Source organism: Herpailurus yagouaroundi, unplaced genomic scaffold, assembly GCF_014898765.1.
Source record: "Herpailurus yagouaroundi ecotype Mexico unplaced genomic scaffold, PumYag 199, whole genome shotgun sequence".
NCBI lineage: Eukaryota > Metazoa > Chordata > Mammalia > Carnivora > Felidae > Herpailurus > Herpailurus yagouaroundi.
The window spans coordinates 1810207-1834893 of NW_024412430.1; the positions used below are offsets into that span (position 1 = coordinate 1810207).

General features: G+C 43.6%; 1 long non-coding RNA gene across 2 annotated transcripts in view; it reads right to left on the bottom strand.

Moving 5' to 3' along the window:
* Window positions 1-22226, bottom strand: part of LOC121013556 (uncharacterized) — a 29653-nt gene extending 7427 nt beyond the window's left edge. Inside the window, exons 1-3 of one of the 2 annotated variants that reach the window (XR_005782767.1) lie at window positions 22150-22226; window positions 21867-21955; window positions 14301-14564 (exon numbers count right to left, since the gene is read on the bottom strand). This is a non-coding gene — a long non-coding RNA (uncharacterized LOC121013556). Of the gene's footprint in view, window positions 1-14300; window positions 14565-21866; window positions 21956-22149 lie in introns of those variants that run through there. The other variant, XR_005782768.1, reaches the window with a different exon arrangement.
* Between the last annotated feature and the right edge of the window lie 2461 nt (window positions 22227-24687).

Here is a 24687-nt window from a genome sequence, read left to right on the forward strand (position 1 = left end):
TGACCTGGCTGAAGTCGGACGCTTAACCGACTGCGCCACCCAGGCGCCCCTGGTGGCTTGCTTCTTACGGTAGATACGGGGCCACTGACTTACCCTGTTCTTTTCTGATACATGAATTGAAAGTTATAAATTATCTTTTAAAGAAAGCTTCAGCAGCATCTGGGAATTTTGATAAATTGTGTTTTGGTCGTCATTCAGTTTTGAATGTTTTCCAGTTTCTTTTGTTACTTCTTCTTTCTCCCAGGAATTATAAGTTACTGCATTACTTCATTTCCAAATATTTGGCGATTTCTGAGGTATCTTGTTTTTATTAGTTCTAGTTTAATACCATTTTAGTCAGAAAACATACTCTGTAGAATTTTAATCACTTGAAACTTGCTGGAGCTTGGTTTATGACCCAGCTTTTGGTCTGTCTTATTCGATGTTTCATGTGCGTCGGAGAAGAATGTGTTTTCTCTTTTTGTTGGATATGCTATTCTATACATTTAAATTAAATCAAATTGGCTAAAACATTTGTCAAATTTCTGTATCCTTACAGCTTTTTATCTGGGAGTTCAATTACTGAACCTCCAACTATGATTGTGGATTTCTTTATAATTTTCTTTAGTTCTATCAATTTTTGCCTTCTGTATTTGGGGGCTTTGCTTTGAGTGCCTATAATGACTTTCTAGTTATGCCTCCGTGGGGTTTTTTTTTATGGACTGCTTTACAGATTATAATATGATTTTTAATTTATCAACATTCCAGTTCACTATTTTCTTTCTCCATTTGTGCTAATCTGTTGTTTAAACAAGACCTTGAGAATGTTTTGACAAATACATTTTTCATTTCTAAAATACTACATGGTTTCTTTTAACATCTGCTTACCTGTGTTTATTATCTCTCCTTGCTTGTTTAAATTTGTGCTTACTTCTTTTATTTATTTTTTTTAATCAGAGTTACTGCAATACCTTACATCTGAAATATTTTTTTAACAGAAGTCCTTGGGGGATCTGTTTCTGCAGATTTTCACTCTTGTGGCTCATGTTGGTGTAGATTGCATGACTGTTGGTTGTGAGTTTATATTTGCTTGGTTGACACTGATCAACCTTCGTTTCACCTTTGTTTCTACTAAGGGGGCACTTTCTACTCACACTTTCACCGATGCTGGTTTTAGGCAACTATGGGTTGCCTGGGTTAGCCTGACGTTTCATTCACCTGATCTGATGTTGACATGCATATATGCCCTTTGGAAGATCTGTCTTTCCTTTGCTGGCCCCTCACTGCTCTGGTTTCAGCACATGAATTTTTGCCTCTGTTTATTTAGAGGGGCTTCAGGATGTCTTTTCTTTCTTGGAAGTCCAGCACTGAACCCAAAAGAATATTTGATGCAGCATGCTGTTGATTTCCAGCAGGAAGGCCCTTGAGGGTACTTGTCTCACCATACTTGAATTTGAAGCCTGACAACATTCTACGTCTTCAGTCCATGAACATTACTACTGAATGTGCCACTGGGGCCAATGCCTGTGGAGGCTCTGATGCCAAAGCTCCTGTAGCACCTCGTTTCAGCGTCTTAACCCCCAAAAGCCCTCATCATCTGTCTCATTGTCTCTAGCATTTAGTTCCCTTTCATTTTCTGGTCAAGTAGAATGTCCTATAGTAGAATGGTTAAGGCCCCCCCCCCCCCCATTGAATTCTCCTATTTGTTCCATCCAGAATCCTCTGGAAAGAAAGCCAACCCCAGTAGAAAGGTTTGGTCCTTCAACACCACAGTTCTTTCATTTCTCCCCACAAAGCCCTCTTTTTAGCAAAGTGTTTAGGCAGTCTGGGAGGAAAGAATACGGAGTATATTCAGACACAGCCTGACACTATACCTAAAGTAGAGAGTATTTTTGTGACTCTCTGAAATCTGACTTCCATGATGATCTTTCCAGTCTGCTCCTCTGTCTAAATCCCAATAATGATGATGTCCAGGTTCTCTTTCTTGAGTGTTCTGGACTCCCAAAAATCAACAAGTGTGGCTTTTTAATTAGAAGTAATGGTACTCTTTGCCCAATCATATGGAGGAAATTTAGAGTGGATGCTGGTGACCTATAACCTCAGTTCCAAATTCAGCTAAAACTCCCTCGTGCACATAATTTTTTACCTAGGGCCATAAAAAAACCTTCCTGGTAGTGATTAAGTTCATAGGGGCACAGCAGAATGTTTCAGAATGCTGGGATGCTAGCAGTTTTGTGAATTGAGTCAAGTATTAAAAAAATACTCTATTATGCTCACTCCCAAGAATGGCGTTGAAACTGGGCAACACAAGTGCCATAAAATGTAAGTATTTATAAGCTACATTGATTATTGGGGTATATAGCCACATGAGCGTAATGATGCTATGGTACAGGTATGTATTCATTTTCCAATGAATTATTATTCATTATCCAATATTATTCCTTCTTCCTCTTAAGAAAGTTTTAAATATCAGGGTAAAATAAAGTTTATACAAAAATGAAATACTTCAAAATCAAAGTAATTGTGTATAAACAAATTTCTAAAATGAATCATTAACCCTCACAATTTCACTTACAAATGTTTCATTATATTTTTATAGTGAGCAAAAGTCTAACATATTAATGTTCCCCTTTTCTCTTTAACAGTAAAATTGGATACACAAAAATTCAATTTATTATATTTTAAAAAATTCATAAGCATTATTTAAATCTTTACAAGTTTCTTGCATTTTGCAAAACCAGCATTTTTGTTAAAAAGGCATTATATATTAACCCGAGACTTTTACTACAGCTTCTTACTGGTTACAATCTTTTTAGAAGGAAAGAGGACCTACAAATTTGGTAACTTTATCAGCAGGAATTAAAAAGGTTTCATTGTGATTATATTTTAATCTAAACATCTCCGTTGTCAGCAATGAAAACACAAAATGCAACTCAATAAAGTCTATGCTAAAAATTTTTTGCCCTGCACATTAAATTGACTTAGTAATATTCTTTTAGGAGGGTGTTTTCTTCTTTCTCTTTGCTGTACTAAAATCCGTGATGTTAAATCAAAACAAAATTCCAAATGAATTTTTAAGTATTCTTATGTCCCCACCCATGACACCATGATCAAAAGTCATATGTTCTGAGCACTTGGGTGGCTCAGTCGGTTGAGCCTCCGACTTTGACTCAGGTCATGATCTCACGATTGGTGAGTTCAGGCCCCACATGAGGCTGACAGCAGTGAGCCTGCTTCAGATCCTCTGTCTCTCTCTCTCTCTCTCTCTCTGCTCCCCCCCAAAATAAATAAAATATCATTTATTTGCGCTCTTCCAAAAACAAAAATTTTTTTTTAAATATACGCTCTTCCAACTGAGCCAGCCAGTCACCCCTGTCACCAGCAGTTAATAGGTAGGTGGAATATAGGACAATTCTAGAGACCAGCTTTTATTTTTTTTTAAAAGAGCCCTAAACTCATGTAATTTTAGTTTTTTAATGAAGAAGATTCATCAGATGTGATTTGTTTTATACATTTGTAAGACTTCTTACATAAACGTATTCACAAAGCAGAAAATAATCCTTTGACAAACCATGTTCATTGGCTTACAAATTATGACCCCCTTCCAAACAGGGCCAATTAGAGTCACTTATTATCACTTAGCAAATAATTATTCATCCATATTTCTTATAAAATGCCTCTGCTGTATTCATATAAAGCTTAACTTTTTTCCCCCAAGCTTATTTATTTTTTTAGTAATCTCTGCATCCAACGTGGGGCTCGAACTCATGACCCCGAGATCAAGAATCCCACGCTCTTCTGACTGAGCCATTCAGGCGCTCCTACAGCTTGACTTTTAGTAAAATTTCAAGGATGTTTCTAAATTGAGCTTGGATATCTTAGTTGGAACCGTATTTTTGGTCTGCCATTTAACTGCCTGGAGTTCTGGTATGTGGCCCCTTAACAGCTCCGATATGATCTTCTATTGCCTCAACCATTTGCTTTGTATCAGCTTTAAATCTTGTTTAACTAAAGATCAAAACATCAGTGGCCACTCCCCTCTTTCCCAATTCCAACATGAGCCTTAAAGGTGAATACACTGCATATTGTCTTCCATTTTGTTCACTTTAGGTCACTCATTTGATAACATATTGATCTTGGGAGGAAGTAGTCAAGAATTATGCAAAGCATAGGACAAACTTTGAAAAATATCTCTTTATCGTCTATGAAAACACCTCAGCACATGCAGGCACAAACACACGCCCAACGTCTATGAAAACACCTGTGCACATGCATGCACAAACACACGCCCAAATTATTACCTTCTATTACATCAAATAATTAATTGTTTACTTTAGTTACCTTTTCTTAAAGTAACTCCATCAGATACAGGCATGCTCACATGGGCAGTTAGCGAAAACTCGAAAAGACCATTCCTGGCCTCCTGCAGAAATGAACAATGGGCCAGCCCATAATGCTAAGCCAATGTCCCCCAAAGTATGTTCCACACAATTTGCTGTTAATAAGTGGTAAGGGGCCAAATGATGCGAGAAACACTGGAGTATCAAAGTTAAACTATTTTCATTGCAGGATTTGTCAGAGTCTTTAATGGGCTCGTGAGTATTGTGAGTCTGCAAAAGCGCTTTGAAGATGTAGTGTTTCCCTGTTTGTTTTACTTTAACCCAGAGCATCTTGAGAGTCTGAGCAAAGCTCACTTTGGGAAAGGATGGATTGAATGGACTTTCTGAGGTTATTATAAGAATTAGATGAGATAATGCACATAAGTGCTTGTCACTGAGCCTGGCACAGAGAGAGTGCTTAATAGAGTGAGTGCATAACAGACAGGTTTATGAAAAGCTACACCATTTCACATTCATACTAGCAACGGGTAAGGATTCCAATTGCCCCACGCTCTCATCAACACTTAATTTAATTTAATTTTATTTTTATAACAGTCCTAGTGGGTGTGGAGTGGTATGTCATTGTGGCTTTAACTTACGTTTCCCTAAGAATTTGGTGATGAATCGGGGCACCTGGGTGGCTCAGTCGGTTGAGCATCCGACTTCACCTCAGGTCATGATCTCGCGGTTTGTGAATTCGGGCCCCGCGTTGGGCTCTGTGCTGACAGCTCAGAGCCTGGAGCCTGCTTCGGATTCTGTGTCTCCCTCTCTGTGCCCCTCGCCTGCTCATGCTCTGTCTCTGTCTCAAAAATAAAAAAAACATTAAAAAAAAAGAATTGGTGATGAATATCTTTTCATGCGCTTATTGACCCTTTGTATATCTTCTCTAGAGAAATATCTATTCAGATCCTTTGCCCATTTTTAAATTGAATTTTGTCTTCTTACTGTTGAGTTGTAGGAATTCTTTAAATGTTCTGACTACTAGGGGCACCTGGGTGGCTCAGTCAGTTAAGTGACCGACTCTTGATTTTGGCTCAGGTCATGATCTCATGGTTTGGGGGTTTGAGCTCCACGTCAGTCTCCGCGCTGAGAATGTTGAGCCTACGTGGAATTTTCTCTCCCTCTCTCTCTGCCTCTTCCCCACTCATGTTCTCTCTCTCTCTCTCTCAAAATAAATAAATAAACTTAAAAAAATGTTCTGTCTACTCGTCCCTTATCAGACATATGATCTGCAAATACTTTCTCCCATTTTAGGGGTTGTATTTGCCCCTTTCTTAATAGTGTCATTGGATACACAAAGACTTTAATTTTGTCATGGTCCAACTGAACTATTTTTTTCTTTGGTTTCTTGTGCTTTTCAGAATCATCAGATTTTACAGTCCTTCCTCTCACTCTATCCTGCTATTTCTAAATGAGATCCTCTATGTAAAGTCCCTGCCACAGCTTCTGACACATCAGAATTTCAATAAATTTTAGTTCCTTCTCTCTGTACTCAAGAAGCCAGGATGATTGGATGGGGCAAACGTCTTAACTCACATAAGTTGGGAGAAATGTTCCAAACCCAAAGTGAGATCCAAGGGAATAGATTGGTTGAATCAGCCAAACGCAAAGGCAGGTTAGACATGGAGTGAAGGGACAGTCAACATTGTCACCAAGTTTTCTTGACAAGACACCTGGCAGAATGGAGTGATTATTAAAGGACATGAACTTAAGATAGAGGTTGGGATGTTAAGATGAAGATACCTAGAGGTCTTGGTTTAACCAATCAGATACAACCAGGGAAAATCTGGAAGTGAGTGCGTGTCAAATAGAAGATCATCTGGCACTCACGGGGGCAGGAGTAGGGGCAGTTCTTCCTGTGGTAACTGTCGGGGGCTCCTGGCACCCAGGCTCTAGCACCTTTGGTGCTAAATCGGGACAGCCAGTGGTAGTGGCATTCTTTTCCCGGACCAATATGGAGGTGCCCTTGGGCATTTTGTCTGGCTGCAATGTTTCTGGCTGTGTCGCTCCTGGTAGTCTCCCATAGAATCTATAAACTACCTAATCTCCTAAATAGTCTAGGAATATTTATTATCTTATAACACATATTATGATGTAATTTTATCCTGTTTATGTATTTGTCAGCTTTTAGACTTGAGAGTGCTGATTCTCAAGTGGGGGTGGCTTTGCTCCTCCTTCAAGGGGACATATGACAATGTCTTACAGATACTTGGGATTGTTACCACTGGGGTGGGAGAATTGCTACGGATATCCACAGGATAAGGGTCAAGGATGCTGCTAAACATCCTACGATGTACAGGACAGCCCCCCAATCACAATGGATTATCTGAGCCAAAATGTCACTAGTGCCCAGGTTGCTCAACCTTGATCTAAATCACTTGAGGGCAGAAATCATGGCTTATTCATCATCATATCTCCAGAATAGTGTCTGATAAATCCTTGGTAAAAGAATGGAAGAACATCAAAGGCAGTTCTCTAATGAATATCACCATTTGGGGAGTGGGGGAAAGAGCATCCACTTCTTCATCTGAGTTTTGTCGTTCACAAGTTGCTTCTCCCATCCAATCCATTACCTGTTCATGTCCCTGAGGATTCTCTCCTTGGCCATTTTCTCTCGTCCTATTCTCTTTGGGGTCTTCTCTTGCTCGTAGATTTCCTAAATAATCTCTTACATTTGCACAATTCCCTCCTAATTGTATGTTAAAAGACCACAGAATTTTGTTTTCAACTCAGACGTATCGCCAGGCCTCCGGAATTGCCTACTAACGTGTGGATGCTAACAGACACCTTCCCCACACCAAACTTGCCCCCCACACACCATATGTGAGCAGAGGGCACCCAAATTCCATCTCCTTCCCAATCTGCTATTTCAGCAAATGAATAACTCAGATCAGGCAGCTGGACTCCTCTCTGGCTCTCAGCCAGGAGCTGTGAATTCCACTTCTTGAGTATACTCAAGAGATGGTGAATTTACACCCTGCTCTCCAACTTTACTCCTAGAAACACACTTCAGACCTGGATATTTTTTGCTATCGCTTAGTCAGCCTTCTTGTCTATAGTTTTACCTCTTCTAGTCTTTTTATACAGGCACCTGCTTGATGTTTCTATAACGCATCTCTTGTCATATCCCTTTCTGTGTTAAATCCCGAGACTTCTCTCTCTGGATAAAATTCAAACTTTCTTGCTCTAAAATGCAAGGGGACTTATGATGTTGCCTCTGCCTATTTTTCAGTCCGCCTTGGTACCTTTTCCTTCTTTGCTCTAAGTGTCTTCTTCCCATTCCTCCTTGCACATGCTGTTCCCACTGTCTGAAATGATGTTCCCCTCACATTCACCTGGATGTTGGAGAAGGGTAGACATTCCTCCTTACTATTTGTGATGATCATTTTTATGTGTTAAATTGATCAGACCGGTAGTACCCAGTTATTCAAACACTAATCTAGGTATTGCCATGAAAATATTTTGTAGATGTCATTAACATGCTCGAAGTGGATCAGTTAAATTTAAGTAAAGATTATCCTAGAAAAATCATAGTGATCCTCATCCAAGCAGTTGGAAGGCCTTAAGAGCAGAACTGAGGTTTACCTGAGGAAGAAAAATATTCGCCCTGGAACTACAGAATCAGTTCTTGCCCGGATTTTCCAACCGGTCCTTCCTGATGGCCCGCACTATGGATTTCAGACTTGCTTGGCCAGTCCCGGCAATCACACAAGGCAGCTCCTTGCAATAAACACCATTTTATGCACACCCTCACACACATACATCCTACTGGTTCGGGTCCTCTGTTGGAAGTCTGACTGATATGCTAGCCCTGCCTGTCAACCTGGCATTCTGCACAAAGGAGGAAGTCTTACAGGAAACACTTAGTGCCCCCCTCTTCTGCCTCCCCTCTGTCTTCTTTCTCTAACTTCCTCTTCCCCATAGGAGAAGTAGTGTCCAACCCAAATAGAGCCTGGTATTCAATGGCTCATGTTTTACCAATAGTGGAATCACTCTGTCTTGTTATTTGAAAAAAAGACCACACCCTCTTTCAAACCCCATGCCTTGGCCCCATGCCTTGTGGTCCCACAACCTGTCTTTTACAGCAAGCTTCTAGTCCTTGCCTATGGAGCTATTTGGGTCAGAGGGTCAAATATTCATTTCCCCACATTAAGTCATAACCAGAATTGCCATGTTCTGTAGTCTGAATGTTTGACCCCACAAAATCCATATGTTGAAATCCCAACCCCGAAGGGGATGGTATCAGGAGGTGGGGTCTTTGGGAGCTGATTAGGTCACGACGAGAGAGCCCTTATGATTGGGATTAGGGCCCCTAGAAAAGAGACCCAAGAGAACTAGCTCATCCCTTCCGCCATGTGAGGGGACAGCAAGAAAACAGCTGTCAGTGAGGAAGCAGGCTCTCACCAGACACCCAGTCTTCCAGCACCTTGATCTTGGACTTCCCAGCCTCCAGAACCATCAGAAACCAATGTCTGTTGTTTATAAGCTTGCCAAAGGTAATTCACCGTAGCAGCCCCTGCAAACTCAACAGAAGTTGGTACCAAGAGTGAGATGCTGCTGTAACAAATACCTAAAAGTGCGGAAGTGACTTTGGAGCTAGGCAAGGGGTAGAGCCTGGAGGATTTTGGGGTGCATGCTACAGAAAGCCTACACTGCTGTTAAGGGTAATTCTGTGAACTGCAAGAAAGGAATGTTTACTGTTTATAAGCCACTCAGTCCATCTCTCATAAGTTGCCATAGTCCCAGTGGGCTAAGACACCATGCCTCTGAAGCAGAAGGCGGGCCATCAATTTCCTATTTCATTTCTCACAGGCTCTGGAGAAGCACTCACTTCTTTCTTGTTCCATCTGTTATGGCGAACGAGATGCAAGCCACACCCCCCTCCCTCCATCCACCTCCTCTGCTTCCTTACCGGGTGGAGAGCTAAGGCGGGTCTGGGAAGGCAAGGCCAAGGAGTCTGGACTTGGTAATCACAGGACCTAGCAGTTGAATATCATCTGAATCTGCCAGCTATCCCCAGCCAGGCAGCCACATGAGGAATCAGCACTAAGGGAGACTCCCTGTTGATTTGGAACCTCAGAATGAATGAGTAGGGATGTGGTCAAGAGCCAAGATGGAGATTTCTCATCTGGCATCAATAAGATCTTTTCACTTCTCCAGGAGTCCAGGGGCTCACAGAGTCTTTGACAGAGCCAAGGTCCTAGAAAGAGTTGGGCTTTTCACTGATCTTAGGAGGATGTCTTCAAAAGGGTCTGGGAATATGTGTGGAGGTTTGAATGCACGGCAGTTTGGGAGGGCTGGGCATAGGAGCCACAAAAGATATTTACTTGGTTTCTCCCATTGGCCTGCAGCTGTGAACTTGATGCACCAGGAAGTGGGTGCTTAACAGGGGATCTTGTGCCGCCTCTTAAGCAGTTAAATTTATTCAAGGCGTGGGGAATTAAGGGGGAGAACATGAGAAAAGGGAAAGATTTGGGGTCATTGTATCTCAGGGACCACCCAGGCACGGGTTTGGGGGATTCTGACAGCCCCACACAGAGCTGAAGGAACCCAGAACTACTGCAGGTTTTGGGGGTGAAGCACACAGCAGACAGAGGTCTTTGCTTCTCCTCAGGATTCTGAGGAAGAAAGTTCCAACAGTAGTAGCTCAGACGAGAAGCTTTGGCCTTATGCAAGGCATATGGCAGTATGTTGAAGCTCATGATGGAACATTTTCCCAATTGAGTTTAAGTGAACATGTTGTACACTCCAGACAGCTGGCATAGAGTAACTGGCGTTCTGACAAATCTAGAGGCAAGATGAATCTTTTCCTTCCTACTTTTTCTCTGTGTTACTTCCTCCACCAACTCTCAGCTTCAATCCATTGCTGGCTCAAGACAGAGGAGAACATAGCTTCTATTTGTGAAATGCTCTCACTGGGGATCAGACACCATTCATCTCTGTATGGCCCCGGTGAGCTGATCAATCATCTTGAGAATCGGGTTGACTTGAGTCTTTGGAGACGTGGGACGCATAAGAGTTCTGAGGTTGGAGGAATCCACTCTTAGCATCGGGTAATCACCGTGGCAGCCCAGGAAGACGGCCCCACCTGCAGCAGTTGGGTGAGACTCTCCAAGTCTGAGCAGAATGGGAAACGTGGGAAGAAGGTATTTTAGAGTTGTGTCTTTGGTTTACAAGAAAAAAGGAACTTGCACTTTTATTTCACTTCTAAATTCTCATTTCTTCCAGGACTTTAGCTGTGAAAGAAGTGATCCATTGTTCATATTTAGGGAATCAGTATTGTGCTAATTTGAATCTAGTCCAGAATCCCTGGTGAGCTATTCTGGCTAATGGGCTTGGTATAGTTTGAGATAAGAACTGAGTCTAAAATTCAACTCGGCCTTTGAAATCATGTCCTTATAGGACCGTCCTGTATCCTCCTGGCGTAAAAGCTGAACTGCCCGGCTCCCTCGTGGCAAGAATGGGTTCTCCGTGTCCTGTGGGGTATTGGGAGTGGCACAAAAGGGAGATGGCTGCTTTGACACTCTTCTGGACCCTTCTCTCCAGGGACAGCCTCATCCTTTGCCCAAAGGTTTGAGAAGGAACAGAAAGCTGAGGAGAATTCAGGAATTCCTTGCCACCTCTTCCTCTGTTCGTGCCTCAGGCAAAGAGGGGGGAGGTGCTCTGTCTCTCCAGGTGGGAGAGCGCTGGCAAAGGAGACTCTGTTGCCTTCTCCACTCCTGTCTTTATCCACTGGCCCTTCAGGGAGGGAGGGGATGCGGCCAGTCTTACGAGGGGAACTTGAGATCCTCAGCCTCACTGCCCTAGCAGGTGCAGTTACTGGGCTCACCCTACCTCTTCCAGTGACACCAGCGTGGTGGGTGGTGGGAAAGGCTAGGAGAGTCCCGTGCTCCCAGGAGGAATGTCGTTTCACTGACACTGTCTACAACCGTCAGCATGTGATGATAATAAAAAGCAGAGGGCTTTGGGTTGGTCGGTCTTGATATCGTCTACAGAGAATGCACCACTAATTGGATGGATCGCCAACGTGGATCACTCCCAGCACCCTATCTTTATAGACTATCAGGGAAGGGTCCCCTGGGCTTCCCTCACTTACACCAAACCAGAGAGCTAGCTGCTCTCTAGCTGACACCATCCCTCCTGCGTATCCGGGAAGGGCTTCCTCATAGCCTACCTGCTTCTTATCTGCTCCTTCGACCCCATTTTCCTCAAAACGGCTGGAGCAAGATGTTAAAAGGCACTACCCCCTCCCATAATTTCTCATCAGACTTAGAATTAAACCCCGCCTCTTACCCCCAGCCCTCAAAGCCCTGTCCTCCTGGCCCTTGCCTGGTTCTGGAACCCTATGTCCTCCTTACTGCCTCCCGGTCACGAAGCTTCAGCCACACTGGCTGTCTTGGTGTGCTCAGGCAGATGTCACAAAACACCACAGACTGGGTGGCTTAGACAACAGACATTTATTTTCTCACAGTTCTGGGGGCTGGAAGACCAAGATCACAGTGGCAGAAGGTTTCCTCTAAGGCTTCTCTCTTTGGTTGATAGACAGCTGCCTTCTGGCTGTGTCTGCATATCCTCCCATAGCCTTGCCTTTTAACATCTTGCTCCAGCTGTTTTGAGGAGAATGGAATCAAAGGGGCAGGTAGGAAGCAAGAAGGACATGAGGAAGCCTTCCCGGACCCCCAGAATGGATGGTGTCAGCTAGAGAGTAGAGATGGGGGTTGAGAGAGGTAAGCAGCTTTGGGATATGTTTGGTGTAAGTGATGCTCTCATTGATGCTAATTACTTCTTTCACGGCCCTGTCTCCAAACACAGTCGCATTGGAGGTTAGGGCTTCCACATTTGAATTTCGGGAGGACGCAGTTCGTGCTATAACACTGGTCCTCCTGCCTGCCCCAGGACCTTTGCCCATGCTGTGCTCTCGGTTTGGCGGGCCCTTGCCAGTTCTTTGATTAGCCACCTCTTTTTTTTTTTGTCATCCAGTGTTCAGCTAAAATGTCTTTTCTTCAGAAAGACTCTCTGGCATCTTATCTAAATGGCCCTTCAGTCACTCGCTATCCCTTTACCCATTTTGGTTCTGCCCCAGGCCTTGTCACCTCCTGCTATACATCATACATCTTGTTGTCGCCTTTGCCCATTAGAATAAAAACTCTGTGAGAGTAGAGGCCTTGCCTGTCACGTCCACTGCTAGTCACCCCGTGTCCCCCACTGTGTTCCCAGTGGCACATAATAGATGCCTAATAAACATTTATTGAATGAATGCAACAGAATGCCCATACTGTTAAACCAGTAAATCAGTCCAGTATAAGGTAAGTCGGACAGCTTTCCACACTGAAAAATAAACTATAATTAGTGCCTAAAGATCTTCCTCTAATCAAATGAGCAGAGCATAACTCAAGGCCAAGTGACAGGGCATCGAGAGTAAAAACACCAGCAAAGCTGTCGCCAACGCTCTTGCCAAAACAGGTGATGATCGCTCACACCATCATCAAAAGTGTGTGCCCGTGCTGGCTCCCCGCCCTCTCACAAATGACCTGTGGGATCAAATGTAGGAGTATTTATCAACTTTACAGGGAAAATGCTATCTGGTTTTAATTTTCAGTTAGTGAAGGGGTGAGACTGAGTAACTGTTCATTTGCTCACTAACCAGTTGTATTTCTTTTTCTGTCTGACATGTGTTCCGTTATTAGTTTTAGATTTTTTATTCACCTTTTACTTATGGATTCGTAAGAATACTTTGAGCCTAAAATAAAACATGTTATTTACCGAGCTTAAAGAAATGCATGTATTCTTTGACCCAGGAATTACGCTTCTAGGAATTTCACCCATAAACAGATTTGCCTTACCGCACAAAAATAATGCTCAAGGACATTAACGGCACTTTTGTTGTAATAGTCTCAAATGAAAGCCATTTAAATGTTAATAGGGATAGGTTATATAAATTATTCCATAAGGATACACAGAACACTGAACAGCTGAACGAAAGACTATAGTACATTTTCAGGTCCAAAATCCATTCAATTTGAAGCAAACTGGCAAAACAGTATTTATAGGCTGATTCCATTTGTGTCTTTTGAAACAATGTTTGCTAAGCCTGGAGAAGAAATGGTTAACAGCAGTTAGTAGTAATAGTAACACAAAGGGAAGTGGGTAAGAAAGGGATTGACATTCCACTTTAAAGGCAAGTCCTGGGGGCCCCTGGCTGGCTCAGTGGATTAAGCGTTCAGCTCCAACTTCGGCTCAGGTCATGATCTCACCACGCGTGGGTTCGAGCTCTGCATGGGGCTCCCCACTCTGAGCACAGAGCCCCGTTCAGATCCTCTGTCTCCCTCTCTCTCTCTCTGCCCCTCCCCCCACTCCTACTCTCATAAATAAATAGATAGATAGATAGATAGATAGACAAACGTAAGTCCTCCTCACAGGTTCAAGGGTTTTCCGGTTGTCATCATATGTTTGCTTTCGTTTTGCTTTGTTTTATTTCTTAGTTCAGGCCTTGGAGAAGCAAATCTTTCTCTTGACCCTGCAGCTCTCCCCAGATACTCAATGTCGCCGGCAGCTGTCCAGAGATTTCCTGCATTATCCACTTCCTTGAAAAGCCCACATTCTTCTTTAAATTCTTCTAGAATCAATCTTGAGTCATCAAGAGGAATTATTCCTGCATCAGTCCCTTCCCCTGCTGCACATTAAGCCTAGCTGTGAGGGGAGACTGCATTTTCTAATGGGGCTTGTCACTCTGCATATGATATTATGCCACTTAAAGGGACGTTACAAGAATTCTAACCGCGTTCGAGCATTTCTACGCAGAGCAATGGCTTACAGTGTGAAAACAGAGCATGTACAGCCCAGAGACCCTGGAATTTGCCAGACTTGAAGAGGTTTCCACTGGAGCTAGCTGTTCTGAAAGTATTTGGCATCTGAAACAACTGCTTTTTCGGTAGTTCCCATGTCTGCGTTCCAGGTGTGCATCCCCAGAAAAGTATACGTTATTTCATCCTAGGCACGTGGCTCACACCCAGGACCTATGCTCGAGCCACCAATCCACACTGGTTCCTAAGAGCATCTATTCACCGGTATGCAAAAAAATGTCTCCTTGTATGTGAGCCAAGTCAGGAAGAACGGATGGGGCACTGACATGAAATGAAGTGGCAATTCTTGCTGGAAATAATAGCAACGAATACACTTGAGGGGTACTTCCTGGGCCTCACAAAACTGGAGGGATAAAAGCATAAAAATTCAGATTATTTGGGGGGCTCCAGGGTGGTTCAATCTGTTAAGCATCTATCTCTTGGTTTCAGTTCAGGTCACGATCTCCTGGCTCGTGAGCTCGAGCCCTGCATCAGGCTCCACGCTGACAGCATGGAGCCTGCTTGGGATTCTCTCTCCCTCTCTCTCTGCCCCTCCCCTGCTCACTCTCTCTGTCTCTCTCACTCAAAATAAATAAATAAACTTGATTTTTTTTTTTAATTTCCGATTATTTTTCTTTTCCTTTTCCACTTCCAAGATTTAAAGAAGACAAGAATAAATACGTAGAACTTTTACCAACCCGAGACTTCTGAATTGGGCATGTGTTAGGGCGTTGAACTTACAGTAGTAGCCTTGACTCATCTACTCTCCACCATTTTCCAATAGCTATTTCCAAATCTACTCTGATGGGAGAGCCGTCCACACAGTCAGCCAAAGAAGATCATGCTTCCCTGGCCTCCCACCTCTCCCCGATTTCCAGACACCAAGGGTGAGCCTGCCCATCTCTGGCCTCACACAGCCGTCGGCAAGAATGAAGAAGGCCTCAGAACACTCCCGGCAAGTCCACCACAGTTCACTGCCCCGCAATGCTCCCAGCCTTGTTGAGGACACACAGGCAAACCTCACTTAGCCCTGTTCTCTGGTGGGTGCCAGGCCCCACAAGATGCTTAGAACTCTCAGTCATCTTTCATCTCCGTGGACTCTTGTCCTCAACCATCTCTGCATTTTCCCATCTTCTCTTTCACTCTATGACCCCACTCAAATTCCCAAAACCCTTCCACACTGCCTTCTGGAATTCGGGTTTAACCACCAAATTCTGGACTCTCCTCTCGGGAAATGACTTGCTTTTCACTCAGCCCTCTGAGGTGAAGGCCGCTGTGTCCTTCAAGACTCTTGCAACACCAGGCCTGGGGGTGGGCCCTCGGTATCCTTCCTGTTTCATACAGCCTCCCTCCCAACACAAGAACAACGGCAAATCCTCATCTTTGAATGTCATGTCATTAGTCTTTATCACTCTATATTCCAATCTGTTACAGTCACTAACAGACCCCCCCCCCTCCTAATCCTTTGCAGATTTTAGCTCTTGGCTTACTGCTACTTCTCCAGCATACATGATGACTTCAGTACGCACATATATATAAAATCTTTCCAATGTCCTAGACTCTCAGTTTCCTGATGCCCTCTCCTCCAACTCTTACATCCTCCACTCTGCCTCAAGCAGTCACTTCAAAGATCATACCTAGACTTACTGCCAGCAAATAGAACTCCTCTATAATTGTAATTTCAAGCATTCTCTCTTTCCAGCTCACTCTGATATCCCAGCTCTAAGAAGCTTTAGCTCCACTGGAACTTATTAGCAATTGATCATATATTTTCATGGTCGCTTGGTTTTCCATTTAGCCTAGGTTGTGAGACTCCACCATTATATTACACCTTGGCAAATATTCTTCACAATCTTGTTTCACTGTTCTCACCTGGAAAAAACCCCCAAGCGAGGTTAAATCTAATCATTCATCTCTGTGCACCTACAGACATGGTCAGGGCTGGAGAGAGACACCTGACTCCCTGACTGATCTCATTGTCAACTCCTGAACAGTGTCTTCAAGGAGGTTCTTTGTTCTTCCCATCAACATACATTTCTAGAAATCCATCAGTCTCCTGTTTACCCTTAACTTGCTCCCGAGTTTGAGATTACCACAGAATCACCTAGAAATACATGAAAACTCAGATTGCTGGGCCTCCCTCCCCAGATTTCTGAATCAGTCGGTTTGGGGCAGGGCTTGAGTAACTGTATCTCTCAGGTGGTGCTGATGTTGCTGGTCTGGACCACACGTAGAGAACAACGTGCCCTGGATGACTTTTTCATGACTTTTTCTTTCTCCTCAAACCTCCAATACATATTGCCCATCCTTACTCTCATTTGATGGCTTTACTTAACATACACCACACACACACACACACACACACACACACACACACACAATCTAAAAACAACTTCCAAGGCTCCCAGCACCCAATCTCCTTGTGACCCGGAGCAGTGCCCATCCGTTCTTTGCTCCCTCCTGCTATGATAGATGAACTATTAGGCTTCTCTCTATAGCCAGCCCTCCACATGTATAATGGACTCTATCTCCCCTCTTACTCCATCCTAACTTGTGCAACTACCCCTTCTCCTAACCTTCTCCCTGTGTCATGAACTTCTCCCTTGTCTCCCATGCCCACCAGTGTCAAGCACTTGAAGAGAACCCCCTCACGACCCCACATTTCCTTCTATCACCCTTTTACAACAACATTCCATGAAAACCTGGTGTCTTCAGTTTTCCTCAGACTCACCAGGCACAGTACCTACCTACCACACAGCCTTTGACTTGCTGTTGTCTCTACCTGGAAGATTCTACAAGACCAACTTGACCATCTCCTTCATGGTCTTGGTCAAATGTCATCCTCCCAGTATTTTCTCTCCCCCAAGCCCCACTCCTCTGTCCCTCACTGACCAGTTGTCCTTACCCTTCTTCTCTCCTGTATTGCTTGGGATCTGAAATTCCATCTTCGTTGGATTCGGGTAATAACGGACATTAGGCAAAACTAACCTCTTTCACACAGGAACACTGAGCTCTCTTTGACTGCATCTAAATTGTCAAGGCCTTCCTAAATAAAATACATTTCTGCTTTTCCTTCGCTCTCTGTTTCTACTCTGTGTGATCAGTTTTAATACCAACTGGCCACTTTATAACTTTGTCCTGAATATTTAAGTGCCGTTGGATTATGGGGACTAGTAGGCTTCCCCGGAGGCCACTTCAAATGTAGCTTAATTCGTACTGGTCCATGTGGCTATGTTAATCTAAAACCCAGATATATGAGACCTGCCTCATCTTCCTTTCTGTTCACTTACTTTTCCCTATGTTAAATCGTATTTGGATAAGCTAGACAACAAGAAGGAAAAAAAAAAAAAAGACTGTGGCATATCCTACCCTAAAGGGACCACCACATCAGTGGCGTTAGAGGAATTCCCACATCATTCAAGAGGTACTCCAGTGCTCTTAAGAAACCCGGCACTGGCTGCAAGGAAGCTCACTGGCACATCACATCACCTGCAACACAGTGAATCAGACAGGAATGAATCTAGCTGAATCCATATGCCGTGTGGTCCCTGGGAAAGAAACTAATCAGTCAAAGTGACATGACTGATGGATTAACTTTAGGAATGAAAGACATGGCAATTTCTCCTCTGCACAGGGCCCAAATAAAGGGGAGGTCATACAAAAGCCGCAGCAATTAAAGAATGAAAGAATCACAATGTAAACATTTGCGGAATTTCCCTATAACTCAAACTCGACCGCTTTGGCTTGTGGGGATAGTTTCCCTGTAAAAAGAAAAAAGGAATTCTCTGTGTAAAGGATTAAAAAGCCAGTGGATTTTAAATACCCTGGTTTCTCTACTTAAGAGATCAAATAAATAAATAAATAAATAGGACGTGCGGACACTTTAAGTGCTGTGTGTGTCCCCAGGTGGAAAGATCAGGCTTGGTTAAATCATTATATACTCCATCATTCATGTGTCATGTCATGGAAGGCGTCATGGGGAGAAAAAGAAATGTGCCCCTCCCCTCGTGCTGGCCGAGGGGACATAAATCGGTATTCAGGACTGAAATGACGAACCCTTCGGGTTAGAAGCCTGCAGGTTCACAGAAGTTGCCCTTTCAGTCGGTTCTCTTACGTTAAAATAAAACAAACCAAACGGAAGCATACATTTTAAAGGAGAGGGTGAAAAACATGTGAAGGTGATTTGATGGGGAAGACAAAACTCCCACCCCTGGCCCTGCTTGGAAATATTCTGCCATGGAAGCTGTGTCTTTGTCCAAGGCCACTGTTTTCCCGGCCCCTCCTTTCCGGGATCACGTGTTTCCCCGGCAGATATGAAAATGACCTGATACTCCCAAGGTAGCAAACATTCCACTGAGTTTCTGTTGCAGGCGCCTAGAAGAAATTTCCTGTTCCATTATTGTACCAAATGAGTGTTGGGCTAATCAGGGCCTCCTGGGGAGGAATGACGAATAAAGAGTACCCATCCCCTCGAGTGAGGCTCTGAGCTACTTCCAAATGCATTTATAGCCTTAATATAACTCAGGAGACTTCACCACCCACGTGGGAAACCAAACCCTTCTAATGGAGTATTTGCTGAGTTCGTCATGGAGCAAAGGAGGACCATTTCTGATAAGCATATTCTTTTATCTATTGTGTTCATTAGAGGTGCCAATGAGAGGTTTCAAAGTCATTTTTTTTGTTGTTGTTTTGTTTTATCGTTGCTCGGGATGAGACATATAACTTTTATCATGAGCAAGATGACCGTCAGGAGACACACGATTCCTGCCTGGTGCTGCCCAGGTGTTCGGTGGGGAGGAAGAAAAACATGGGGCATGCCCCCTGACCTTGCCACCAATACTTGGTGTGGGTCTTCCCCATTCCCCATTAAAGCCCCACTTAAAGAAGGCTTTAAAACCCCACCCACTTTGGGGCGCCTGGGTGGCTCAGTCAGATAAACGTCTGACTTCAGCTCAGGTCATGATCTCACGGTTCGTGGGTTCAAGCCCCAAGCCCCGGGTCGGGCTCTGTGCTGACAGCTCAGAGCCTGGAGACTGCTTGGGATTCTGTGCCTCCCTCCCTCTCTCTCTGTCCCTCCCCTGCTCACACTCGATCTCTCTCTGTCTCTCAAGAATAAATACACATCAAAAAAATTTAAACTCCACCCATTTCGTGACCCTCACTTTTACCTCTTTGTGTGTCTTCAACATGCACCTCACCCAGAGAAAAAGTATCAGACTCCTCATTTTCTCATAGGCAGATATTCTCAGTCCTTTTGTTTTGGTGAGAAGCCTGCCGATACCGCACTGAGAATCGCTGGGCCCCCACCTGCCTCTTCTTCTCCCAAGGGATAAGAAAGCTGTTATCACTTCCATGCTAATAATAGCAAATTTAGCACAATTGCCTTCTGATCTTTCAAACCACTACAATATTTTGAAGAGGAAAAAAAAAAAAAGAAAAAGAAAAAGAAAAAACCTTGGCTCCAGAGGGAAGAGAAAGATTGTAGTTGATCAGACCTGCAAACAATTGTCTAACATTTGTATGTAGCAAGTAATCATGCTTTTTCTTTCTGTAATTAAAAGAAAAAAACTATTGCCCTCTCACTTTTGTCCTATTATTTTTGGAGAAACTGAGGCATCAACATTATACTTAAAAAACCTTCCGCATTTCCTGCCTGTCCCACCACCTGCTCTTTAACGTATTTCTGCCTTGGACATCAGCTCCCCCCTGGGAAATGCTGTTATAAAGAAGAAGCTAGATTTATAGAAACATCATGTAATGCCTAAGCAATTTGCTGGAAAAGAAGATGTAAATTTTAAGTGTATCTATGGTTCACATTCCAAGTGAGTGCAGCTGCCTGGGTCATACAAATTCTGTGTCCACCAGCATTAAAAATTAATATCATATGGGGCACCTGGCTGGCTCATGGGTTAAGCATCCGACTTCAGCTCAGGTCATCATGTCACAGTTTGAGAGTTCGCGCCCCACGTCGGGTTCTGTCCTGAAAGCTCAGAGCCTGGAGCCTGCTTCGGATTCTGTGTCTCCCTCTCTGTTCCCCTCCCCTGCCTGTGCTCTCTCTCTCTCTCTTTCTCTCTCTCAAAAATAAATAAATGTTTTAAAAAAATTTTTTTAATAAAAAAAATTAGTATCATATGAAAATATAATCATGACACTATTTGGCATCTAGATAATACTTTGCATCTTAAGAACTCAACATCCCTGTAAATAGGTGACCTTACTTCACCTTCCTTATAGTCTTGGAAGCTAGAAAAGGCATAGTATGCTAATATGATCCCTGTTTTATGAAGGGAAAAAAAGGAATCTAAAAAACTCAAGCAGCCTCCATGTATAGGATGGAATTGGAGCCCAAAGTTAAAATGCTGCATGGGAAACTCACTGAACTAAAACACCTCCATCATTTATTACGTTTGAGAGTTTGCAAAGGACCTTCAAGTGGTGCTGGCACATATACCTGCAAAATGCTCTCAACCCTCCAGATGAGCACATTTGCAACTGCCGCTTTCTGACCCAAACAAGGAGCAGCTGAACCAAATGAATTAGCGTCTACGTGTTCTGATTAGCTGGCCTCAGCGCTGCTCCCACGGGGACATCCCTGGATGTCCCTTGGACCCGCCGGGGAGGTGGGGACAGGGAGAGATGGAGAGAACACTTAAGCACTAAGGGGAAAACCCAAGTGCTCCGAATATTCACCTTCCCTCCTTTTGCTTCTCAAACGTTATTGTAGATGAAATTAAGCCAGAGTGCAGTACGCATGGACCCAAATCCTTTCTTTTCTTTTTTTTTTTTTTTTGTCTCCGGTTCGGAAGTGCCAGACAGGCGAGCTGTGGTTTTAAGAAGCACCCCAGGTTTTAAGAAGCAAGGCAGGTGTGCAGCCATTTCCATTCCGGCTGCAAGCCCTTTTGCAAAAAGGAGCCCTTTGCAAGAAGCATTTCTCTCCTGTCCTTATAAATCAAATAAAGAAAAATAAAAATTTCTGCCAGGCCGTATGCCTCTGTTCCTATCCTTCAGTGGGCCTAAAATAAAAAAAGATTACCCTCTCTGTTCTTTCTCTTATCCCTTTACTAGGGGGAAAAAATAAATAAAAATAAAAAATAAAAATAAAAGAGCTAGAGAAAGAGAAAAATCAAACAACTGTCTAAACCAATCAATCCAACATTTCCAAAGGCTTTTGACCTGTGGCAATGTCAATCCCGTCTTTTTTTTTCCTCCTTTCTTTCTTTGAATCAATATAACCCATGATTCCGATCCCTCCCATATGTCAGTGCCTGCTGAAGGCACATTTTATTGTTCATAAAGCCCCGGACGATAATGAAAAATAAGCAAGAAAACGATAAATTCATCAAAGTTGCGAGAATATTCGAGGAAAAAAGGAATTTCCCGAGGTAACTGTCCTTGACCTGGCTCTTTAATCGAGTGAGATTTCATCACTTTATCTAATATCATGCTTCATGCTTCAGGCGTCCAGCAATTCTATTTTAGTGTGGTCTAATGGGCAGCTGACACATCCACTCAGCCCCAGACTGCATAATATGTGCTGACATACTGTGTGGTGAGCAGCCTTCCCCGGGCTGTTTATTTGGGCCTCCGGAGGAAACAAACCAACCAACCAACAAGCAAGCAAAAAATGTCACCAGGAAAGGGTGCTTCCTCCCCCTTTCAGGCTCACCTTTCCGGGTCTCCGTGGACTTCACCTGTGAAGAGGTCCGGGAGCCCTTGCCGGAGGGCAGGCTCTGATTTGGGGCTGCCTGGGTCTGCCTGTAGGTGAGAAGCCGGCGAAGGCTGGTTATGGTTGTCTGAAACCTGAATCTGGACGGTGTAATGAGGAGTGTCATTCTAACCGCTTTGCAGGCGGCTCTTCTCAGAACCCCTGATTCAATTTGATATTCTGAGGTTAACGTACTGTATTGCGCCCGAAAATAGGAATGCACACGGAAGGCTTTTAGACTTACTCAGTTCAGTAAGCATGGCAAAGCCATCAATGGCTATTTGTACACGTAGGCATGGTGGGGCTCACTTCGATGTTCTGATTAATGCTTGCTCCCTGCCCCCCCGCCCCCGCCACCACCCCCCAGTCGAACTTCAGAGTAGAAACCCCCTTGTTTTGTTCTTTTTAAAGTCAGCTTTTGACGTAACAGCTGAGAATATTTTCGTAGATGATGTAACACCAACACCAACAGGCACGCAGGGAAACGCCACAGTCTTTGTAGATTTCCAACGTAGGCAAACTTCAAACTTTTCTAAAAAGCACGAGGACACAGCAGGGACATGATAACTCTCTGAAATATGTGACCCTGGACTGAATTCAATACTGGAGAATGAAAAGTGCCATTGAGAATATTATTAGAACAACTGACAAAACATGCACCGTGGATTACAGGGAAGGACTGTGGCAAAGTCGCATTTTCTGGATTTAATAACCTGCCGCGGTGAAGTAAGAGAATGTGTTTTCTTCCACGATTCATAGCGAATTCAAGGTATTAATGGGTAGGATGGCAGGAGGCATGCAAATTATTCTCAAAGGGCTTTAGAAAAGTTTAATTAGAGAAAGAGGGAATGATAAAGGATATGTGGCAAAATGTATAAAATGAGCCCATGGGGGGCGCCTGGGTGGCTCAGTTAGTTAGGCATCCCACTTCATTTCAGGTCACCATCTCACAGTTCTTGAGTTCGAGCCCCCTTCTGACTCTGTGCTGACAGCTGGGAGCCTGGAGCCTGCTTCGGATTCTGTGTCTCCCTCTCTCTCTGTCCCTCCCCCACTTGTGCTCTGTCTCTGTCTCTCAAAAATAAATAAACATTAAAAAAAATTAAAATTAGCAAATCGTCATGGCAAGGCGAAATGTTTCTTGTCTAAAGGCAAGTAAAGAAATCCTGTCAAGCAGCATTTCACCTGGCTCCCTCCCCCATTGTGAGAAGCCAGCATTGCAACCATTTGCAAATTCACTTCCATGCTCTTGATCTGGAATTGAACCTTTGAACCGGTCATAACGTTCGCCTGTTTCTTTCATTAATAGTAAGTTAAAATCTTTACCATGTGTTCATTCACAACAAAATTTGTGCATCTGGATAAAAGCTATACAATTTTCTCTCCCTCTTTTTTTTTAAGATTTTTATTTCTTTAAGTAATCTCTACACCTCCCACGGGGCTCAAACTCACAACCTCGGGATCAAGAGTCACATGGTCCACCGACTGAGCCAGCCAGGCACCCCTAAAGCTATACAATTTTCTTAACCAACCTTGCAACATTTCTGCACGTTTGAAATTCTTGCAAAATAAAGTTTCTAAAATTACCATACACAGCCAATGACAATAGGCAAGGAGTGTATAAGAAGGAACACCTTCTGTATGTACATATTAAACAGGAATGCTCTTTGCAGGAGACAGTATGCTCAATCCAGAATCATGGCAGCTGTCAAGTTGGGCAAGCCATCATCGTCTAGACCACCATGACTAATCATAGCAAAGCTCTGTGATTTGTGGTCTCATTACAACCCTGACATGTCTACCTAGATCTCCCTGTATGCTATTCCTTACTTCATATCACATCTTTTATATTTAAGAAACTGGAATAGGGGCACCTGAGTGGCTCAGTCGGTTACGTGTCCGATGGCAACTCAGGTCATGATTCCACAGTTCATGAGTTCGAGCCCCGCATCGGGCTCTGTGCTGACAGCTTGGAGCCTGGAGCCTGCTTTGGATTCTGTGCGTCCCTCTCTGTCTGCCCCTCCCCCACTTGCTCTCTTTCTCTCTCTCCCTCTCTTTCTCTCTCTCAACAATAAGCAAACATTAAAAAAAAATAATAAAGAAAAAAAAGAAACTGGAATATAACAGCTTTACATTTTCCAAAAAGATTAAATGTAGTTCAAATGGAGTAAGATATCTCTGTCTTGTGGGACTGGCCTTGTGGTCCTCATAGTCCATCTAGGGAGGAGGGGTCTTTTGCCCAAAATACTGGCAGTTGCAGTTAGGGAAGGCATGCGAGAATAAAGCAGTGAAGCCATCAGTCCATCAAGGGTTGAAAGTAGGACATCTTACTGAAGATGAAATAAGGGCATTGTTCCGTCTTTTAAATGCCATGTTTTCCATTCTGTGCAGGAGCACTTTTTTTTTTTTTAATGTTTATTTATTTTTGAGAGACAGAGAGAGACAGCATGAGCAGGGGGAGGGGCAGAGAGAGGGAGACATAGAACATGAAGCAAGCTTCAGGCTCCGAGCTGTCAGCACAGAGCCCGACGCGGGGCTCGAACTCACGAGCCGTGAGATCATGACCTGAGCCGAAGTCGGACGCTTAACCCACTGAGCCACCCAGGCGCCCCTATGCAGGAGCACTTTTAATACAATGGCTCAAAGATCCCTTTCCTGGTGATTCCTGCTTTGCTTCCTGTCTAAAGCAGTACAATAATAGCTGTTATCATAATAGCCCTTATATTGAGGCTTTAACAACATTCCATATACTCCATACACAATCTCACATTATCCCTTTAATCTT